Genomic DNA, 23,448 nt, shown 5'->3' with positions numbered 1-23,448 from the left:
AACCCTGGGTGGGTATGGGAACCTTTAGAAATTAATACAGCTATTTGTATGTTTGTGTATTTGTAGTTTGGTTTGGTTTGGTTTGGTTTGGTGGGGGAGATCAAGTGATGTCTTTTATTAAAGTTTTGAAGGAGTCCCTGGCTGGGAGGTTTTGAGCCTGGGTAGAGAATGTATAGGTAAGGTCTCACCTGATCCTGAGGGCTTGCGTACGTGGAAGCACTCTTTGTACAGTCGAACCTTGAGAAAGAATCTATTAAAATACACCAGCACAGCATGATGGTGTCTTTGTAGCATAACACTGAGCTAATTCTGCTTACAATTCCGTATTTAGTGAGTCAGAGCCATTTAGGAAAAGACTATAAATAAATGCTGTCTACACATTTTTGGGAAAGGGTTATCTAAAGCTAGATAGGATATATATTTGTGGCCTCAAGATCGAGTTATCAGTCTCCTCCAGTGTCTATAAAGAAATACAGCTTTTCTCTTTCTTTGTGCTAATAAAATGTTTTCAAGAGAAGGCCATTTAGTATTGATTTGGGTTAGAGACCTTATTTGTCAAAAAATGGATATAATTTATTTGGAAAAATCATCCCATCTGAGTCACACTGGACATCCAAATCTTTAAATAACACACATGCTGCTCCTTTGGTCCTGCAGCCCTCTCTCTCCCAGCCAGGATAGATGTGAGTTTAAAGCTGGTAAGTGTGCCAGCCCTGGGTAAGGCATTAGCTCTGTCAAAGTGTATCACTCTGTTGGCCTCTTCCAGGTCCTAAGTCTTTATGGTAAGATATACAGAACCTGACTTAGAAATGAACTTTTCCCAGTTTAACACCAGAGTTGGAAATCGGGAGCAGAGTTTTGATGACAGTGAAAGCTGCTCACCGAAGCAGAACCCAGCTGGGCCTCACGACCTACATCTAAGAGTCACAGTTCACAAAAACTCCCCAAGTTTTGCCAATACTTTTGTTTCATTTTCTTTTCCTTCAGGAATACACTTGTTACTTGGAATATGCTTGTCAGTTTTTGTGGGTTTGCTTTACTTAGATGTAATATCAAGCGTGAGCAAATGCGTAGGGTTATCCTAGCTCATGATGGATTTCCCTCAGGGATTATAAATTATGCTATCAGAAATCAGTAATAGTTTTTGCATGACTCAAAGAACAGGCTGCTGTATATGGGGCAGTGCTTTGTTTCTACTTTTGCAGGAAATTATTAGATCTGAGTAGCCACAGTACCCAAAGCAGATGGTTGATTATTACACCATCATGAGTTTGGTTCTCATCATACTTCATTATTAAAGAAGATAATTCTGATGGTATTGTCTGTTCGGCTACCATTCCAACCATTGGCTTTACTTTCTCAAGAGTAATGGAAAGTGGATTGTGCTGTATCCTTGCTTCTGTTTCAGCCACAATCCTGAGGATGAGTGTAGTTAGATGACTGTGAAAGGGGCAGGGTACCACGTGTCTACTGCACCTTTAAATATTCAACACAACATCAGTAATGCAGGAAAAGCACCGAAGGGAGAGTTACACAGATTGACTGTTAGAAAACAAGTATTGGATCACAGAATGAGAGGTTTCTGGGGCTGTGATAGAATGCCAAACCAAGATCAATGTGTGTACAAAATAATCAAGTATTAGTAAGATGTACATAGAATAGAAGAACCCTTGGGTAGAATTTTCCAGAAGTAGCCTTATGGCTGCTCCCTGATTAACATGCTCTTACATGGGTAGGAGGTGAAAAGACAATACAGTTCACCCATGAACAGCACAGGGTCCACTTAAACGCGGATTTTTTTTTTTGATAGTAAATACCACAGTACTGTGTGATCTGCTCTTGGCTGAATCTGTAGATGTGGAACCGTGTATATGGAGGGCCAGCTGGAAGTTATACATGGATTTTTGACTGTGAAGCGGGTCATCACCCCTAACCTCTGTGTTGTTCAGCGGTCATTTGTAGTCATTCCTTCTAGTGAAATCTTATCTTCCAAATACTTTCCCTCTAACTTTGTAAGGCAACTGGGAAAAATGGATGCCGTAAAACTATTTCTTTATTTTGAACTCTTTCTGCTGTAACTGATGTATGTTCCTCTTTTTTAGGCTCTATTAATTTCTTAGGGCGGCTGTAACAAATCACCACAAATTCAGTGGCTTAAAAACAAAAGGAATTTATTCTCTCACAGTTTCAGAGGCTAGAAGTCTGAAATCAAGGTGTCAGCAGGGCCGTGCTTCCTCTGAAAGGTCTAGAGAAGAATCGTTTCCTGCCTCTTCCTAGCCTCTGGAGGCCCCCAGCAGTCCTTGGAGTTCCATGGCCCTCCTTGGCTTTGTAGCTGCATGCATCGCTCCAATCTCTGCTGCCACTGTCACATGGCCTTCCTGCCAGCGTGTGTCTCCTCTGTCTCTGTACCCAAGTCTCCCTCCCCTTTCTCTTATAAAGATACCACTCATGGGATTCAGGACCCACTCTAATTACCTGATCTTAACTTAATTACATCTACAAAGACCCTATTTTAAAATAAGATCACATTCACAAGTTCCAGGGCTTAGAACTTGAACATCTCATTCTCAGGGAGACAAGTGAACTCAATAGAGGGGCCATAATCAGCGATAAGCAGAAGGGCTGGTTTTCAGTGTTAGATTCAGAGTTACGGTTTTATTTCTTCTTGGTTTTATTATAAAATTGTTAATCACAGCGTTAAAAAGTGGAGATCAGTCTTCTGACATAATGGGAACTTGTGTTAAGTGAGAGATGATTTTACTTTGTACAGAATGTTTTGTTTGGTTAAAATTTTCTGTTTTTATTTTCTCTCGATAGCGTTTAAACAACAATTTTAACCTTTAGGATATGATTTCTTGATTTTTCCTTTTATTTTTTGTTGCTCACATACTTGACACAGATTTCCAGAAATAGATGTCAAGAGAGTAAATACAGGGTGGGAAATAACTGGCTGTGAACTCTGTTGTTTAACACACACATAAAGGAATGAGGCATCTGTGTTATGAATGCTTTAATAAACCCTCTAGTTTATTATGGAGATTAAGGTTGAGGAATACTACTAATTATGAAGTGTATAGTACTTTCAGTTTTTCTTTCTTACTAATTTTACCCTTACAGTAGCCCTGTGAAGTTAGAATATGTATTATATCCACTTAAACGATGGGAGAACTGAAGTGTATAGAGTTAATATGAATCCTGTCCAGTGCCCCAAGTGGCGGTATGTGTAGATAACATAAAAGAACAGATCACATGTCCCCTACTCTCAAGGCATTTAGATCTAGTGTGGGGTGCAAACAAGCAACAAGCAATTATATTTAATGTAATGTCAGTGCTAGAGGTATCTATAGGCTGCTTTGGTAGCAAATGGGTGAGCTGTGACAGAAAAGGAATGACAGTTCTTAAGGAAAAACATAGAATGAACACAGACCATTCCTTCCTTCCGTTTTCCCTTTTTTTCTCTCCTTCTCACCCCTCTTCCCCCCCGCCCCCGGAACTGGCATACAGTTTCTAAGTTTTAAAAAGTTTGGTGAACAAATTAAAGAGAATGATCATTGTAGAGTAATGTGCTCTGAAGGATCAAGTGCAGATGTTTCACATCACAAAGCAGAAACACAGGGCAAACTGTGTCTGCTCTAGTCCAGGGAAATCCAGGAATCAGGCAGCAAACTGTCTCCTGCAGTTGAAGCCCTGGAAGAAGCCATCTCAGCTTCTAAACTACACATGGCAGTTAAGGTCATCATGGCCCAGAGCATCACCTGAGGTTGGGAGGATGGGACCCTGTGAGGGTCCAGCAGCTTCTGTTCCAAATGCACGTAACCTGCTGGTCTCTGATCCGTGTCTCCTGGGGGAGAGGCAAGCCGTCCCTTCTAGCCCTGGTCTTTCGGTTCTTGAGGAGGAGAGTGAAGCTCCACTCCTGCTTTCTCCCTTGGAGATTGAGGATAATTCTGGGCTTCACCTGCATGTCTGTTGGTTATTGAGGGCGTCCTAAGAAGAGTCAGGAGGAAAAAGGGATTGAGGTCAAATTTATATATGCTAAATTAAATTAAAATTTTCAATATTACAACTTAGAAGTACTCCAGTAGTTTCTTCTATAATAGTGTCTCAAAAGAATGCCAGAAATGTCCCAGCTGTCTATTTAACAGTTGTATCACTTTTGGCAAGTTACTTAAGTTCTCTGGGTTACATTTCGTTGCACCAGAAGACAGAGTGTGAAAATTAAGTACTTAGTGCAGTGCATGCAGCCTTCCAGGGAGTCAGTGAACTAACGTTGTTGTTATAATTATATGCATAATTTTGTTTTCAGCAGTTTATGAAAATCTTTAATGCATCATTGCTAACTATGCATTATTAAAATTAATAATTCTAATTGGAACGAAAGTGGAATCATGGTTGCTTGTCTGTGTGTATATTGATCATTAAAATTATGCCAACAGCATGTTTATATGACAGTATGGACCTCATATGTAGCTAACTTGTGTTCACCAAAGTGTCAAGCCCCCCAGAGATGATGCAGAATTACCAATGATCATAATCACATATTTAATTCAATAGAGTAACTTAATGTATTAAGTTAACTTAATGTAAATGTTGGGCTTTGTTAATAAAATGCATTGCAGTTGTTTATAATCTCCATTTTCACTATCTTAAAATTTATTTGCTGTGTTTTTAAAGAAAAGATTGTTGTTCATGTTAAAAATCCTTTGACTTATAAAGGACCTTATTTGTACACTAGATCATTTTGGAAGGATATAATTTCACTTAGTAGTAGTAGCGCAGCCAGACTAAAGTGGTTTCAGAGAGCCTTCAAAGGCACAATGCTCTTAGCTGATGGTTCTTGCTAGACATTATTGACAAGCTTAAAGTATTTAACTGCTCTGTGTGAAATCAGAGGTAGACTATTAGTAGAATTCCTACTGGTTGAACTGTAAATTCAGACAGGAAGATTAGAATGTTAGTTCCTCAAGATGTTTGGAAAATGCAATTCAGCTAAGTTAAATTTGGACACCTGACTGTTTCTACCATAGGTAAGAGTCCAGAGACAATTCTTTTTCCCTCGTACCTTTTACTCAGGTATGCTTACAGTGTGATGCAGTGATTCTCAAGGTGTGGTTCAGGACCCCAGCATCAGCATCACCTGGGAACTTGTTAGAAATATATAACCTCCAACTCCTCCCCATACTTACAGAATCAGAAACTCTGGCCTGGGAGTTCAGAAACCTGTGTGGGGGGGGTTGTTTTGTTTTGGTTTGGTTTTTTTTTTTGTGGTATGCGGACCTTTCACTGTTGTGGCCTCTCCCGTCGCGGAGCACAGGCTCCGGACGCGCAGGCTCAGCGGCCATGGCTCACGGGCCCAGCTGCTCCGCAACATGTGGGATCTTCCAGGACCGGGGCACGAACCCATGTCCCCTGCATCGGCAGGTGGACTCTCAACCACTGCACCACCAGGGAAGCCCGAAACCTGTGTATTAACAAGCCTTCCAGGTAATTCTGATGCAGCTGAAACTTGAGTATCATTGCTTTTTATCACATTGGCTCTTGGCAATTTGATGGAAATTTTAAGGAAGAACTGACAAACTAGAGAAAGTATTGCATCGTAGATAGGGAATCAAGATGCTTATTGAAAAGGTAATTTAAACTTCAGCTCATCATGTGGTTAACATTAGGCAAACATTTCCCTTTAGCTTTGTAATAGAAACAAATGATCAGTGTTTCAAGCCATTAATAAGAAATTCATGTCGTATTGATTTCTGCAGTAGTATGGCTAATATCCCTTTGACTATGACTTTTCCTAGTGATGTTTTAACTATACACCCTCAGGGAAGAGACTGGAAGTATTACATCTCACGTTCCAACCGTAGTCGGTAAGATCAGTCCAGCCTTAATCGTTTGGTACCACCCCTTGCCCCGCCTCCCAAAGACGCAGTCTGAACGACTTTACTTCCCTCAACTTCTAACGCTCCTTCTTCACCTTTTGGTGAAAGAGATTCCATTACCTCTGTCCGGAAGCATCCTTTTCCCCCCGCTCTTTGCCTTGACCTACTCATTCTTTAGGTTTTAGCTTAGACCTTTCTTGAAGTAAACTTCCCTTAGCTTCTCTGTGTTGCCACAGATCCTGTGCCTCGCACTAGAAAGTGCTTGCTTGTGTATTGCTCTGTAGCCCTTCACGCGCTATACAGACACACCTCGGAGGTAATTCGGGTTGGGTTCCAGACCACCTCAGTAAAGCCAATATCTCAATCAAGCGAGACGCGTGAACTTTTTTTGTTTCCCAGTGTGTATAAAAGTTATGTTTACGCTATACTGGAGTCTGCTAGGTATGCCGTAGTGTTATATCTTTAAAAACAATGTACACGCCTAATTTTAAAGCGCTGTAAAGTTTTTTATTGCTAAAAAACGCTAACCATCACCTGAGCGTTCAGTGAGTCGTAATCTTTGTGCTGCTGGAGGGTCTCGCCTTGGCGTTGATGCCTGCTGACCGACGAGGGTCGTGGTTGCTGAGGGCTGGGGGGCTGTGACAATTACTTAAAATAAGACAGCAGTGAAGTTTGCTGCATCAACTGACGCTTCCTTTTATGAATGATGCCTCTGCAGCGTGCAGTGCTGTTTGACAGTATTTTACCCACATTAGAACTTCTTTCAAAATTGGAGTCAGTCCTCTCAAACCCTGCCACTGCTTTATCAATTAAGTTTATGTAATACTCTAAATGCTTTGTCATTTCAACAACCTTCACAGCATCTTCACCCAGAGTAGACTCCATCTCAAGAAACCGCTTTTTCTGCTCATCCATAAGAAGCAGCAGCTGCTTATCCATACAGGTTTTCTCGTGAGATTGCAGCAATTCAGTCGCATCTTCAGGCTCCACTTCTAATTCTAGTTCTCTTGCTGTTTCCACCACATCTACAGTTACTGCCTCCACTGAGGTCTTGAACCCCTTCAAGTCATCCATGAGGGTTAGAATCAGCTGCTTCCAAGCTCCTCTGAATGTTGATATTTTGACCTCTTCCCATGAATCACGAATGTTCTTAATGGTATCTAGAATGGTGAATCCTTTCCAGAAGGTTTCAGTTGACTTTGCCCAGATGCATCAGAGGAATCACTGTCTATGGCAGCTATAGCCTTAGGAAATGTATTTCTTTAATAATAAGACTTGAAAGTCACAACTACTCCTTGATCCATGGGCTCCAGAATGGAAGTTGTATTAGCAGGCATGAACACAGCATGAGTCTATTTATTTATTTGTTTGTTTGTTTGTTTATTTATTTTGGCTGCATTGGGTCTTCATTGCTGTGTACAGGCTTTCTCTAGTTGCAGCGAGTGGGGCTACTCTTCGTTGCGATGCGCGGGCTTCTCATTGCGGTGGCTTCTCTTGTTGCACAGCACGGACTCTAGGCATGTGGGCTTCAGTTGTTGTGGCACGTGGGCCCAGTAGTTGTGGCTCATGGGCTCTAGAGCGCAGGCTCAGTAGTTGTGGCGCACGGGCTTAGTTGCTCCACGGCATGTGGGATCTTCCCGGACCAGGGCTCGAACCTGTGTCCCCTGCATTGGCAGGTGGATTCTTAACCATTGCACCACCAGGGAAGTCCCACAACGGGAGTCTTGTACATCTCCATCAGAGCTCTTGGGTGACCAGGTGCATTGCCAATGAGTTGTATTTTGAAAGGGATCTTTTTTCCTGAGCAGTAAGTCTCAACAGTGGGCTTAAGATATTCAGGAAACCATGTTGTGAACAGATACATGTGCTGTCATCCAGGCTTTGTTGTTCCATTTCTAGAGCACAGGCAGAGTAGATTTAGCATCATTCTTAAGGGCTCTAGAATGGTAAATGAGAATTGGCTTCCACTTAAAGTTACCAGCTGCTTTAGCCCCTAACAAGAGAATCAGCCTGTCCTTTGAAGATTTGGAGCCAGGCACTGACTTCTCCTCTCTAGCTATGGAAGTCCTAGGTGGCATTTTGTTTAAATGTAAGGCTGTCTCATCTACATTGAAATATCTGTTGCTTAGTGTAACCACCTTCATGAATTATCTTTAGGTAGGTCTTCTGGATAACTTGCTACGGCATCTCCATCAACATATGCTGCTTCACTTTGCACTTCTTTGTTACGGAGACGGCTTCTTTCCCTCAACCTCATGAACCAACCTCTGCTAGCCTCAAACTTTTCTTATGCAGCTTCCTCCCCTCCCACCGATTACAGATCACTATAACAAATAAAATAATAATGAGAAAGTTTGGAATATCATGAGAATTACCAAAATGTGACACAGAGACATGAAGTGGGCAAATGCTGTTTGAAAAATGGTGCCGATAGACTGGCTCAGTGCAGGGGGATCAGTATATTAACTGTCAAGGAAGGTACTCAAGTACAGCCTTGTCCTCAGCTTCTAAAGGTTATTAGCTATATGTTATCATGTATTTTCCAAGTTCAGTTTCATAGTGCGGATTTCTTTTTATCATGTTTGGCAAAAGATAGGCGTTCAATGAATCAGTGTCAGTAGCTCAAGAAATAGTATATTAGCCTTAAAAAAAAAAAAAAGCTGCATCCAGGTATACTTCCCAAATTGACAGGTGAATTCAATCATCACCTTATTATGTTATGATTAAAGCTGATCTAAAGGTACCTGTTCTTACAAGTTATGGTTATTTGATATATTTTTAAAAAATAGTCCTATAGGAATTTGGCGTTTAGTCTTGGAAGGAAAATAATTAACCTCTGCTGCTGTTATACCATAAATTTGGTTTCATTTGTGTTTTAAACCTGAAATATTTTAAATTAACCATAGTGACTACTAAGCAGAACCAGAAAACCCAAATATCCATACTTGGTCAGTCAGATTGGCAAAGATTAAAAAGATGTAACTCGGCTTGTCAAGGATGTCGGGATACAGGCAGCATTGTATGCTGTTGGTGACGCTGTAAATTGGCACAGTCTTTCTAGCTGGCTGTTCAGCAGTGTGTGTCCTGTGACTGTGAAATTACAAAGGCAGTAACTGGACAGGCGCTCCGAGGTATTTGTCCATGGCCCGTCATGTAGCATTTTGTGTAATAGTACCCTAAATTTCTAGCAGTGAGAGCTTTATGAGGTAAGTTGTGGTGTATCTATTCAACAGAATGAATAGGCAGCCATTAAAATGTTGATTGATATATATTATACATATTTATGTATATATATAAATATGGAAAGACTTGCTTATGTTAAGTAAAAGGAGGGAAGTGATTACATAGCTGTAGTTACTTAAGCAAAGGAAAACTTTCAGAAAGAAATACACCAAAATAACAGACGTTTCTGGGGAAGTAATTGTGTGGAATAGTGTAAAACTCAAATATTTTGAATTCGTGTGTGTTTTCCACACAGACTTCTAGTATAGTGGTTCTCAAACTATAGTAACTCAGTAACTTCTCAGAAGTCTTGTTAAATATGTAAATTGCCTCAACCCCAGAGAATCTAATTTAGTGTGAGTCTGAAAACCACACTTTCAGCAATACTGCTGAATTTATTTTTTATAGTTTCTATTCCTTCTCCCTAACATCTATACGTAGTACTACTAGAAAATTATTTTAATAGCACTAGTATTACATATGGTTGTGTGTATAACTTTAAAAAATGCTCATGTACATAAGACCTAGCCTCAGAGAATGCTAGGGCTCCCTGGATGCTTTAGGAATACCACAACGCATGAAATGTTTTCTGCCAAACAGATTTAAGCTGCTAGGAACTCCATTATGGTGTTTAGGTTCCTTTGAATAAAGAGGGTTTTTTAATCCAAGAAAAGGGGTGGTGGTGTTGAAAACAAAAGAGTAATAAACAACTGATAAAGTGGAATATACATTGTTTAATTCCACGAGAAGATAAAACTGATTTTCAAAGTAATATCTCATTTTAATAGTCCACGTTTTAATGTTAAAAAGGATGCATCTGTTTCATGTTGTAAAACAAGTATTAAACTCTGACTTGACAAATTGGAAGCTATTTAGGACTCAAACTTATTACATTTCCCATTGAGATTTGGTTTTCTTTTTTCCTTCATAGAATAAAGCTTTTCCTGACTCTTAATAGGATATTTCCTTCCATTCTCTTTTTTTGTCTTTGCTATGCCAATTTTTAGTTTACTACAGCATCTGACCTCTGTGGTTTGAAAAACAGAATTTATATAAAATTGTATTAGAATATGGTAAAATCATTCACTGAAGAGAAACTGAGATAATTTTAGGACCTACGAAATTATTTGATAAAGATCTTTTTCTGTAATTTAAAACATGTCACAAAGAAGTTAAATGTTTGATGAAATAATACTGATTTGTATATTATATGAGAATTATATGGACCTTAATGTTGCAAACCTATCCAAGCCAATTTGATTATTCATATTTTTTTCAGGTTCTTTTGGTAATTGTCACAGCCTTGCTTCAGGTGAACGGAGATCTCAGACCAAATTTTGCCGCACGTACAAACCTTTGTTATCTCTCAGACACAAAAAAGATCATAGAACCCTTTTTCATAGGCAAGTAAATTCCCTGCTTTGTCCTTCTAAACATGCTCAGACAAGCACTAAGGCAAGAAAATATTCTGATTAGCTAACTTTCTAGTCTGATTAGGCATCAGAACCTTCTACTAATTTGGGAAGGGTGTTTGGTGCAGGAACAAGGCCTGAAGGTGGTCATGACCTTGCATGCAACTCAAAAGGAATTAGACTAGGGGACTTGCCCGAGAACCCACTCCATTCACACAGGGGTGGAGGAGCCTGGATGCTACTTCTGGCCAGTCACTTATTCTGGATGCTGTTTATTTCCCCAATAAAATCTATTGCTGACCTCTTTGGTGCTCACAGATGCAGCCTCCTTTGGAGGTGCAGGTAAACACATTGCATCCATCTGCCTCTGGAGTGAAAATCTTGAAGAGAGTCTTTGGCCAAGCTAACTAACCACTCTCAGAGTGGTAATTCTTGACTTGGCCCCTTGCATGTTAACTTGCATATGTAGAGATACATCATATGATCTATACTGATATTTTTTCAAGTCTCAACGATGATCAATTAGTGGTTTGTGAAAAATCAGTGGGACCAACATCTTGTGCTTTAGTGTAATTTAGAGTGGGATGGGATAGATGTACATTGCTTGTACTAAGTATTATTTTGTGAATGTTTTCTTTCTGTTATATATGTATATATCATTGGGTAGTGATATAAGATGTATATCCCGCTGTCACAGACACAGATAAAAATGTTTGAAATCAGCAGTTAGTATTTTAAAGTAAATTACAGATGAGGTACAACCATAACTTTAATCAATCCTAGATTTGTAACAGAATAGAATTTACTGGCTTCTTGAGGGTTACCTTAGTAACTAAAACATCTAAGCCTTTCCCATATTTCCAAAATTCCATTACTCTTATGCGGAACTGGCAGCCAAGATAGTAACTGAAAAAGAAAAAAGTGTTGTTTGTTGAAAAGCAGGTTTTACGCTAGGCATTCTATCAACCACCGAATGTTTTCTGGAGGTGTTAAAAATCATTGTTACTATAGATCTTTCATGTTAGCATATAGACAGACTCCCTGAATCTTCAGAACAACAGTAGAAGGAGATGTGATGCGACGTGATGATTACAGAGGTAATGAGTCTCAGTGCCAGATTTAGCAGTATTTAAATCATGCTGTTACTTTGCAAATGATACTTTAATACGGTTAAAATTCCCTTGACGGTAAGGATGTTAGATTAAAGACCTTAGCACCTGTTCTAGTCTTCCTGATTTTGTCTTTCACAAACGTTACTTTTCAAATGTGCCCATCGTAACCCTTGAGCTGTACCGTCTCTGGCTATGCAGATGCTGCAAATGGAAAGAAGAGCAACCCCTCCTTCACCCTCAGAATGAGCTCTTCTCATTGTTCTATCTGTACAGTGATGGGTTTCTCTTACCAGATCTCCCTGAGAGCCAGCATGGCAACGACAGGAGTGGAAGCCACTCAGGACTTGAAATAGCACAGGGAGGTGCCTTCTCAGAATCACCACAGCAGCTTTAGGTGTTGCTTGAGGATTTGTGTTTCGTTTTGTAGGGGCTTTGCAGAGAGTATTCCCACTCACCTGCTCTGCAGGGTCTTGAGAGAGACCTGAACTAGACCGTGAGCCTTCTCCTTCACATTGCAGTGTTTGTGCCAGCAGATAGAAGGAGCCGAGTAAATATTTGCCAAGTGAATGAATGGGTCATTAATTTCATTGATGTCGTCTTCTCTGGAGGCCTGGTCAGCTGATTTGAATTGCATGGCACCTAGCACGTGCAGTGGGGACGTTCTCCCGCTGCCCACTCTTGCTCAGGGCTGCCGGGTCCTGAAGATTCTGCCTCACTCCTCAGCTAAACGGTTTCAAAACCAGCAGTCAGACTCGCATGGATGCTGACAAAAGGCCAGCTGGTAGGCTGCTAAGTCTCGGCTTGTAGACACAAGAACGAATAAACAAAATACTTTTTATTTTAACATCTTTATACTCCATACTTTATTGGAGTATAATTGCTTTACAATGTTGTGTTAGTTTCTGCTTTATAACAAAGTGAATCAGCTACACATACACATATGTTCCCATATCTCATCCCTCTTGCGTCTCCCTCCCTATCCCACCCCTCTAGGGGGTCACAAAGCACCGAGCTGATCTCCCTGTGCTATGCGGCTGCTTCCCATTAGCTATCTGTTTTACATTTGGTAGTGTATATATGTCCATGCCACTCTCTCACTTCATCCCAGCTTACCCTTCCCCCTCCCCGTGTCCTCAAGTCCATTTTCTACGTCTGCGTCTTTACTCCTGTCCTGCCCCTAGGTTCATAGTCAGAAAGAGAAAAACAAATACCGTGCGCTAACACATATATATGGAATCTAAAAAAAAAAAAAAGTGGTTCTGATGAACAAAATACTTTGGAGGCATTTGGGATGTGACAGTTGCTTGAAGGAAGGAGTCCATGATGAAACATTAGAACAAGTGGCCCTCATTTACTGTAGAATTTAAGATTTTCTAACAGAAATTATTATTTATGTTAGTTTCCGTTGTCCACTGAATGTGAGGTCGTTGACTGCCTGAGATATGACTGTTCACACATATTTTTAATCATTCATTAATTTTATACTTACTAATGAGATATAACTCTGTAGTAAGAATGCCAATGACATTCTAAATACAATCCTTCCTTTCATGGTAAAAGAAAATGAGTCTCCTTATAGAGAATTTGGACATAAAGGCGCAAACAGATGATGAAAACCACCTGTGATCTCACCATCCAGAGATGATGAAGATCAACATGTTGATATCTTTTCAGGTTTTTAATTCTGTTTGTGCCTGTAATTTTTATAAAAATTAGATAAAATTAACTCTAGTTTGCTTTTTTCACTGAGCAAGTTCCCCATATCATTCAAAAAGTCTTCAAATATATAATTTATAATGACTTCATAGTCTACTGTTTGAATATATTATAAGTTATTTAACCATTTTTCTATTTTTTAGGTATTTACATTGTTTCCATTTAAAGTACGTAAATATCAGTATTCCTGTGGTAACCTCTGTAGCCTCCCACATGGTGCATTGTACATAACAGGAGCCCAGTAAATGCTTAGTGAAGGTATGAACTGGTTAGATTTCCCAGAAGGAACTCTGTAACTGCTTACTGAGTCACCTCTTGAATAAAATGAAGGAATTGGATTAGAAAGCTTATAAAAGAGGTTTTTCTTTCTGTCAAGTTTTATGATTATGTGATTTGGAAAAATAATTGTAATTGACAGCCCCATAGTCAGTCACATCATGTTAAGATGTATGTATAAAGGTCATACAAGGCTCTTTTATGTGGTGTTGGAAGTGAAGCTTAAAGTAATCGGAAGCGCTAGAGAGTAACGTAGGAGATAGACAGTTCTAAGAAGCAAGGCCACACACAGACAGTTCTAAGAAGCAAGGCCACACCATCTCTCGGTGACCGTTCCTCGTTATCTGTAGTCTGGGGACAAGTCATGTTCATAATTCTCATTCCCATGACAGGTCTTTACAGTTCTCTTCACCATTTACACCAGAACCACTTGTAAAGGGGCAAGAATAGTCACTAAGTGTTGAATCGTGATATGTTTGTTGATATGTATATCTGAAATTTAGTTTAAATCCTGCTTCTTCTATGAAGTCTTCCCACCAGACTCCCCTTCTTTCCAGGACAGGAATGGTCTTTACATGTATATTTTTCTGCCTTTGTAATTAGAACCACACATGTTCCAGACGAAGAGTTGCCTAGTCAGGAACAGAGTAGCCTTGAGGAAGAGGATGAGAACTGTTTTCAGATGGGTAAAAAGAAGGTCATGTGGGTCATGTACGAGAAGTAGCATCCGTATTCCTTTTGCTTTCAATTGAGGAAGCAAGATTTTAGTTTAGTCTTAGGGAGAACTATTCTGAAAGTTAAAACTCTTCCAAAGGGCATGGTCTGCCTGATCATGTGTGAACTAGTAGTCTTTAAGCATCTGTAGGATTGTTGTATGGGGTGTTCCTCTGTTAGCTTGAAGAATAATTCTCAGATCATTTAGGCAGAAATGCAACAGAAGATATTTTATACATGTTTGTGGTAGGTACAGACTCTTATGAAATTAGGTAGTGATGTATTCTATTGCAGTCTATTATTACCTGGCCTAGGAGATGGGCTTATGCTTATTCAAAAGGTGAAACGTAACAGGAATAAATGCAATACACAAAATTTGGCTTTCCCAAATGTTGGCAGTTATTGAATGAGAGAAATGTGGCATAATGGTAGATTTGTTTACCAGTGTTGACTAAAGACCAGGAGATTTGTTGGTCAGTGAGTCAGAATATTAATGGCATAGTATTTGCATATAATCTATGCACATCCTCCTGTATCCTTTAAATCATCTCTAGATTACGTATAATACCTAATACAATGTAAGTACTATGTAAATAGTTGTTTAAAAAAATGCTACATAAATAGTTGCTGGGCACAGCAAATTCAAGTTTTGCTCTTTGGAACTTTCTGGAATTTTTTATTCTGAAGATTTTCGATCAATGGTAGGTTGAATCCACGATGCAGAACCCGTGGATACGGAGGGCTGACTATATAGGCTGTTTGCTTGGAAAAGATTCTGTTTCTAGAAGGTGTGGCATTCGAGCCGGTGGTGGATGATCAGTTGTCAGGAAGATACAGTGAAGGCTTTAGACAGGATGACATTTCAAGTTCTTTCCTATCCTGAGATTTTTGAATCACCAAGTTCTAGGTCCCTCTTGAGCTGCCCTGCAAGTGAACAGCCTCCCAATACTGGGCAAGCGAATCCATTGCTCTTAAAGACTTGGTTTTCTCTCCTTGTCTACTTACAATATATGATGAAGAGTTTGCAGTTCTTGTTTAAAAGATCCCTTCTAGGTTAAGGAATCACAACATTCAGTGAAAGCTTTAGGATCTCTGAAGCTGTGCCTCTTTCATTCTCCTGAGTACATATAAAACAGTTTATAGCTAGTGCTTTAACTAAAGCCAGTTTACCCCAGTCCTAACACGCCAGATGTCTTGAGAGTATAGTACATCAGCCATGCAATGTGATGTGAACTAAAGATAACTTTTTAAAAAAAAACTCTTAACTGGAATTATCTTATATTTTCATTATTTATCTTAATAGTAAGGATACGAAAATAAAGCCCTGCTAGTTCATTTTTCATTTCTCAGTATATATAATCTTTTCTGAAGATTTAATATAGGAGTGTATGTCTAGTTCTGGTCATAGCTCTTGTTTTAATGTTTAACAATTATTTCTCTATTATCAGGATAGCAGTTAATACATTGTCAGCCTAGATAAGAGCTCTTGGTCTTCTTTCACTTATAACTGCTTTTAATTACTTGATAACAAACTAACACTATAATCTGTATAATGTTTGCATGACCGGTGTGTTTTTTCATTTCTAAACAGTTATTGTAGAGGTACCAGGTACTTTAAACATATATCTTAAACTGGAATATGAGCCATTGCACTTTTGCAAAATGTATGAAGTCTTTATGAGGATACTAACGAATATTATCAGTGAGAACAGAGCATAAATCCCATATCCTTTTTTATTAAGATTTTTTTGATGTGGACTTTTTTTTTTTTTTTTTTTTTTTTTTTTTTTTTGCGTTACGCGGGCCTCTCACTGCTGTGGCCTCTCCCGTTGCGGAGCACAGGCTCCAGATGCGCAGGCTCAGCGGCCATGGCTCACGGGCCCAGCCGCTCCGCGGCACGTGGGATCCTCCCGGACCAGGGCACGAATCCATGTCCCCTGCATCGGCAGGCGGACTCCCAACCACTGCGCCACCAGGGAAGCCCTGATGTGGACTTTTTTAAAAGTCTTTATTGCATTTGTTACAATATTGCTTCTGTTTTATGTTTTGGTTTTTTGGCCGTGAGACATGTGGGATCTTAGCTCCAGGGATTGAACCCCCCACCCCCATGCATTGGAAGCAAAGTCTCAACCACTGGACCGCCAGGGAAGTCCCACATGCGGGGTCTTTAGTTGTGGTATGAGAACTCCTAGTTGTGGCATGCGGGATCTAGTTCCCTGACCAGGGATCGAACCCAGGCCCCCTGCATTGGGAGCATGGAGTCCCAGCCACTGGACCACCAGGGGAGTCCCCGACATCCTTTCTTGAATCCTAAGGTCGGAAGTACATAGGTCCTGGTGCTGCCTATCTATATGCGTAAGGACCATGCCTTAGCTCTGGAATGCTGAAAACAATCCCACGCCCTCCTTCATTCAACTCATGATGCTCAGTTGCCCAGCTTAGTTCCTGAGTCTGGGGGTTGACCTCTTGAATAGCGGGAAGGAACACTCCTGAGAATTTTGAGAGTGAGTGGATATTTTAAGAGTTTCCCTTCAAGCTTTTCTTCCCTGACTCATTTGGAAAGATAAGTACTGTTCGATAATTCTGTTTAATTCAGTATTTACTGTGCCAAGCTCTACAGAAAATACCAAATTAAATAAGACAAATCTTTAAGGAGCTTCTTTTCTATAGTCAACCAGATAAGTCTAAGAAATAGAGCAAAGACTACATAATTTGTAGTACAATGTTAATGAAAAGAGAGCAAATACTTGCAGTTATCATATTAAGGTACGAATGATTTCCTCACTGTATTCATTTATCTACAATCAGTCACAAAAGAAGCAGTCAGTGGACAGATCTCCTCTAATAGAGGATTGGCTAGCCTTTCTGCATGGAGAGCAAATATTAATGGACTTGAATCCCTTTGCTTTTTCTGTGTTTGCCTTAATTAATACTGAATTTGATGGCTCTTTCTTCTGGTTTCTAAGGGTAAATATAGAAAATTTAATCCTATTGTTTGGATTAATGAGCAGTCTTTTTACAGTCTTGTGCACATTGTACCATTAATGAAAGTTCTTCTGCTGCAGGAAAAATATTTTGAGAATGAAAAAGCAAATTGAATTACTATTATTGTGTAAGAGGTTCGTAGTTAAGTATTGCGTCCGCTTGATCTCAGCTGGGGCTAAGGTACCCTGATAGCTGTGAGATGGTAAAATAATGGAGACGTTTAGAGATGTAGGGCTGTGATTTTTCTATAAATCAATTTGATTTATAATTGGTAGAGTTTATTTACCGCTATGATTTGGTAGATGTACTAAGCCCAGTAAGTTGGTATCAGCTTTCAATTCATGTTTACTTACAAGCCTTCTGTAATAATAATAGCATGAATTCTTTTAGTAGTATGAATGATGAAGTCAAAATCAACACTTGTTTCATTCTTTTCCTGTTTTGCCATGTTTTTACCATTTGACTATGGGAAATTCCAGTCGTATACCAAGTAGGAGATTAGTATAATGAAGTCTGTTTTCCCATCACATTGATCAACATGTGGCCAAACTATACCCGTCCACCCCCATCTCACTTCAGATCTGAAAGCAGATCCCAGGCATCACATCATTTCCTTGTACATATTTCAGTATGTGGCTCTATCAGTTAAGAACCTTGTTATCTTTAAACATGACTACAATACTATTGAAGAAACAGAGCTGCTTTCTCGTTGCAGGTAGGAAGTAAGAAATGCTGGAGTCCAGCCAGGTTCTGATGCCTTTAAGTAGCTCTAGGTACTTGGACAAGCCATTTAACTTTCCCCTGCCTGTGCTTTCTTGTCTTTAAAAAGAGAAGATTCAAGAAGATGGTCTCTCAAATCCCATCTGTCCCCGAAATTCATAATTTAAAAAATGAGGAGACCTCCCAGTTTCTTGCCCAGCTCGTAAGGGGCTTGCAAGTCATCACTCTGTGCTAACAAGTAAAAAGCCGAAGAAACTGAAAAATCAACAACTCTCCTTAGATCTGTCAGAGAAGTGGTGTCACAAGGCAAACCCTTGCCCCAGAATTGGAGAGACAGTCAGGCAAATACAGAGGATCACAGCTTACTTACTGGGGCAGAACTATCTGTGGAAACCAGTACAGGGGTAAGAAACCCTGAACTGGAATTGACAAATTGCTGGGGGTGAAGAGTGGACAAGCCTGAGAGTTCAAAACTCCGGGGAGACCCAGCCTTAGTGACCACACAGTTGTGTAGTTTTACAGTGAATCCCTCATGCTTCTGGCAGGGGGACGGGAAAGGAGCCCTGTTGAAATACGCCAGAGCATTCTGTTCTGCATAACAGAGGCTGTCCTCAAGAGAAACTGTGTATCGGAGCCTAAACTACTGGGGATTTATCAGAGCCTAATGGACCCAGGGAAGGGAAATACCCAACTCCAGCCCAGTCTAGTCATGCTGTCCCACCTAAGTGTGTGTGGGGGGGGTGGGGGGGTACTGAGAAGCACTGAAGCTCACAGTTCAGAGGCAAAGGCTCACTAAAAGAATGATCTGATCATAGGAGTACAGAATGCTCCACCTCATCACTGCATTACCAAAGGCCTATTTGAAGCAGTTCCCTTGACCCAGCACATCACATCCAGCTGTCAAGGAAAAATCACAAGGCATACTAGAAGACAAAAAACACAGGTGGAAGAGACAGGGCAGTAACAGAACCAGACTCCGATATGGCAGAGATGTTGGAATTATCAGACTGGGAATTTAAAACAGATTGTGATTAAGATGCTAAGGACTCCAATGGCTAGAATAGATAGGATTCAAGAACAGATGGGCATATGAGCAGAGAGATGGAAATTCTAGGAAAGAATCAAAAAGGAGTACTAGAGATCAGAAATACTGTAACAGAAATGAGGAATGCTTTTAGTGTGCTTAATAGGAGACTAGACATGGCTGAGGAAAGAATCTCTGAGCTGGAGGATATGTCAGTAAAACTTCCGAAAGGGAAAAGCAAAGAGAACAAAGACTGAAAAAACAGAAAAGAGGGGACCTCCCTGGCGTTCCAGTAGTTAAGACTCTGTGCTTTTCCCCTGCAGGTGGTGCGGGTTTGATCCCTGGTCAGGGAAGTAAGATCCCTCAAGCCACATGGTGCAGCCAAAAAACCAAAGCAAACAAACAAAAAAACCAGAACAGAACACCCAAGAACTGTGGAATCACTACAGGAACATTCATAAATTCATGTAATGCAAATACCAATAAGGAGAAGAAAGAGAAAAAAGAACAAAATAAATATTTGAAGCAATAAAAACTGAGAATTTCCTCCAATTCATGGCAGACACCAAACTACAGATCCAGGAAGTTGAGAGAACACCAGGCAGGATAAATGCCCCCCCAGGACTGCATCTAGGCATGTCATATTCACACTGCACACCACGATTGTCATGGTATAACCTCTTACACTAATGACTTCCAAGTATGCATATACATGTATTGTGTATGTACGTCCAACTCCGTTCTCTCCCCAGAGCTCCACACCCACCTGTACCACTGTCTACTTGACATTTTCACTTGGATGCTTACAAACGTCTCAGATTTTACATGTTAAAGGGAGCAATCAATTTTACTCTCCAAACTGATTTGCAATTCTCTCCCTTCCCCACCTCTTCCCAACTTACAATGGCACACCATTCTCCCAGTAACTCAAGCCAGACCTCTAGAAATCAGTTTTTACCTGTCACTCGTCCCCCTGTGCTGTTCACCCCTGGGTCCTGTCCATCGTACCTACAAAATACATCACCAGTCTGTCTCCTCTTCATAGCATCCTCTTCTTGTGCTTGCATTCTTGCCCCATCCAGTCTCTACAGAGGAGCCTAAGCAATCTTCATAAAATGTAGGTGGGATTTTCTCTCTCCGTGGACGTCCCACAATGCTTGAAATAAATCTAACTCTAAGCTCCTTACGGGGCCCTGAAGACCCCACGTGATCTGGCCTTTCAGCCCTCGTGCTGCCACTCTCCCCCTTGTCCCATCTGAGGACCTCTCTCAGGTCTTTCCCATCTTAGGGACCTTCCACACTCTGATTCCCTCCCACCTCTTGCTCAGCTCCTTCCTATCCTGTAGGTCTCGGCTTCAATATCCCTGTCATGGGAGGCTTTTCTTTACCACCACATAACTAAAATAGCTCCCTCTCCCCCTATTTGTTGCCTTTATAATAACTCTCGCTTGGTCTGCTTTTGTGATTTTTGCCTGCTGCTGTGCTAGAACATGAGTTCCGTGAGGGCAGGGACTGTGTCTGTCTACCTTGCCGTTATAGCTCCAGGGCTCCAAGAGCGTCTGCCCCATACCCGGTACTCCAAACGTATTTGGTGGATGGAGGGCTGAAGGGAGGGAGGGAAGGAGGGAGGGAGGGAGGCAGGGCAGACATGAGGTGAGCAGTGAGGTTTGGAAAATATGGCTAAGTTTAGACAAATGGAGCCCATGGAAGAAAGAAATGGAGAAGGGGAAATATTCTAGACAGGAAGGCAGTATGTACAAATGTAGAAGAATGAGTGTAGTGGTCATAATGGTTGACCCTGACATCCGTTCCACCCCAGTAATTCGTCCAGGCCACTCACGATCATCATATTTCCCTTGTGTGGATTGGCCTGAGCAGTGAGACATGAGGGGAAGTGGGCTGGGTGAAGTCTGGAGATGTTTTCCTCATGTCTGTGGAGGAGAGCACAGACAGTTACGCTCTCTCTCCCTGCTTGGAAGTGGTCCTGTCTAGATGAGAGGATTGGAACTCCTGGAACTGCCTTGCTACCAGATGGAAGATGAAGCCATCACAAACAAGGAAGGCAGCCGTGGAGCCAGAGCCCTCATGTTCTGCACTCGTGGGTTTGCTTTCCCGGATGTACAATAAGTAACGTAGTGGATGCCCTCTTTACTTACCTCGGTTTCACTTAGAGGATCTGATGACCTCACTGAAACAGTGAGAATCTGCCTAGATGAAGGAGCACATGCATACAGGATAGTAGTAGGAATTCATTCTAGAAAAGTTCAGTTTGGAGAGTCAGGGTCCTTGAACGATAGACGGACGTGGTCTCTGCAGGGCTGAAGAACAAAGCCTCCGGATGCTGACTGCCTGCACTTAATCTGCTTGCACCGCTTTCTGGCTGCGTGGCCCAGGGCAGGGCACTGACCCTTTCTCTGCCTTGCACCTTCTGTGTCCAGCACTGTGTCAGTGATGCCCGCCTCGCAGGGCTGTCACGAGGATTAAGCGAGCTCATCTGTACAAACTAGGCCATGTTGAGCGTCGGATACGTTGGCTATTACTCCTAGTGGTGGCGAAATGTATTTATTTTACAGTTAGTAGTTCACAAGCCTCTGTGTACATAAGAACCAACTGGGAAGTTTGTGAAACGCTGGATCCCATTGCCAGAGCATTTTACCGGGTCAGCATGGATTTGGCCAGTGCATCTTGGCAACTGTCTGGGTGAGGTCTGCGTCAGGTCGCCCCCAGACCTCATGTAGAGAAGCTGCACAAAATCATAGAGTCTGTGGAGGCTTTACAGCCGTGACGTTAGGTCTGTTAGGAAATTAATCTCTTGGGTATCTTTATGGGGAATTGTAGGTTGGAGTTTCGAAATGAAAAGGTTTTGACATGGCTGCTCGAGATACGACAAAGGTAGTTTTGTCAGGCTTTGGTATAAAAACCCACTTTGACATGTTGAGCCTATGTCACTCAAAGAATGATGGTGTCCCGGAAAGGATGAGAAAATGGTGGAAAGGGGGTGGGGGGCGTATGTTTGCTGAGAATCGTTTTGTTTAATATGATGGAGGCCCACTCTGGCCACGCCCAGGAGGCTGTTCAAAGATGCTGACCTGAACGTGTCTCTGGAGGGTGAGTCAGACAAGCAGCAGGCTGCCTCGGAGAACGGGTACCACCAGCCAGTCTTCATGTCGCTCAGCTAGACGCACTCATCAAGACTCCTCAGTTTACAGTTTCTGAGATACCAACATTGGGATTGCATCGCTTGAGATTCTGTATCACTGTAATTCTTTTTTATGTTTACTGAAGTTTTGATAACCTTTCCATAGTTTGCAATTCTCTTATTTTTCCTCCTTTTATTTTTTGAAGATTCAGTTAACTAAAGACTTTGAATTTTGTTACCTATGCTAAGAACCTCCTACACACCTCTCTACTGGATACTTTATACACGTTATTTATAATCCTCACAACAGCTTTGCAAGGTAAGCACACTTCTTTTGTAGGTGAGAAAAGTCAGGCTCAAAGAGGTTAAACTACTCGCCGCAAGTCATGGCTAAGTTAGAATTCAAACTGAGGTCTGTCCAGGAAGTCCTTACTCTTGCAAGGTTTCCATTAATGTATTCAGTCGTGTATCTAACAGAACGCTTAACTATGCTTATCCTTTTTTTGAAATCTGTGAAGGGACTTTTTATCAAGATGCTATCATTCTGCTGTTTTCGTGATGCGTAGAGCAGGTCGGTGTTGTTAATGAGTAGTGACGAAGAAATAGATCCTGAGGTGACTTTTTTTATCCTTTAAGGAAGCAAAGTTATCATGATTTGGATATTTTAACTTTCACATCCATGTATCATGTTCTCACATGAGACATTAAATCCATTTATTCCATCTTAGTAAACTATGTACTTTTTTTTTTTTTTTTTTTTTTTGCGGTACGCGGGCCTCTCACTGCTGTGGCCTCTCCCGTTGCGGAGCACAGGCTCCGGACGCGCAGGCTCAGCGGCCATGGCTCACGGGCCCAGCCGCTCCGCGGCATGTGGGATCTTCCCGGACTGGGGCACGAACCCGTGTCCCCTGCATCGGCAGGTGGACTCTCAACCACTGCGCCACCAGGGAAGCCCTCTAAACTATGTACTTTTTTTCTCCGGATTATTGCTCCTATTTCTCCTTCTTCTGTCTCTGTCCTCACAAATAAATTACCATAAGAATAAACCGATTCTTCGTCTGAGGATAGGAAAGCAAAATTTGGTTATTAAAACTAAAAAAAAAAAAAAAATTACCTTCATGTCTAAAAAGAAAAATCTAATTTCTTTGGGGATGGGAAGAAAAACCCCTGAATACTCTACAGTTTAAGAATCATCCAGAAAATGTCTAGCTGAATTCCAAATATTCAAAACATGTTTTAATATAGTAGCCAACTT

General features: G+C 41.0%; 1 protein-coding gene and 1 pseudogene across 2 annotated transcripts in view; one reads left to right on the top strand and one right to left on the bottom strand.

Annotated features, from left to right (window-relative positions):
• The window catches only part of LOC307053145 (elongation factor 1-alpha 1-like), a 60,177-nt pseudogene extending 47,924 nt beyond the window's left edge, over nt 1-12,253 (bottom strand). The window contains exons 1-3 of the transcript in view: nt 12,075-12,253; nt 11,332-11,413; nt 6,402-6,509 (exon numbers count right to left, since the gene is read on the bottom strand). The product of the transcript in view is annotated as an elongation factor 1-alpha 1-like (transcript). The remainder of the gene's footprint in view (nt 1-6,401; nt 6,510-11,331; nt 11,414-12,074) is intronic.
• The window catches only part of LOC307052977 (ubiquitin-conjugating enzyme E2 E2), a 358,613-nt gene that overhangs the window by 168,438 nt on the left and 166,727 nt on the right, over nt 1-23,448 (top strand). The gene's annotated exons all lie outside the window — the stretch shown is intronic.

Source organism: Hyperoodon ampullatus, assembly GCF_949752795.1.
Source record: "Hyperoodon ampullatus genome assembly, chromosome: 5".
In the NCBI taxonomy this organism is placed as follows: Eukaryota; Metazoa; Chordata; class Mammalia; order Artiodactyla; family Ziphiidae; genus Hyperoodon; species Hyperoodon ampullatus.
This window is presented reverse-complemented; position numbering and strand designations above follow the sequence as displayed.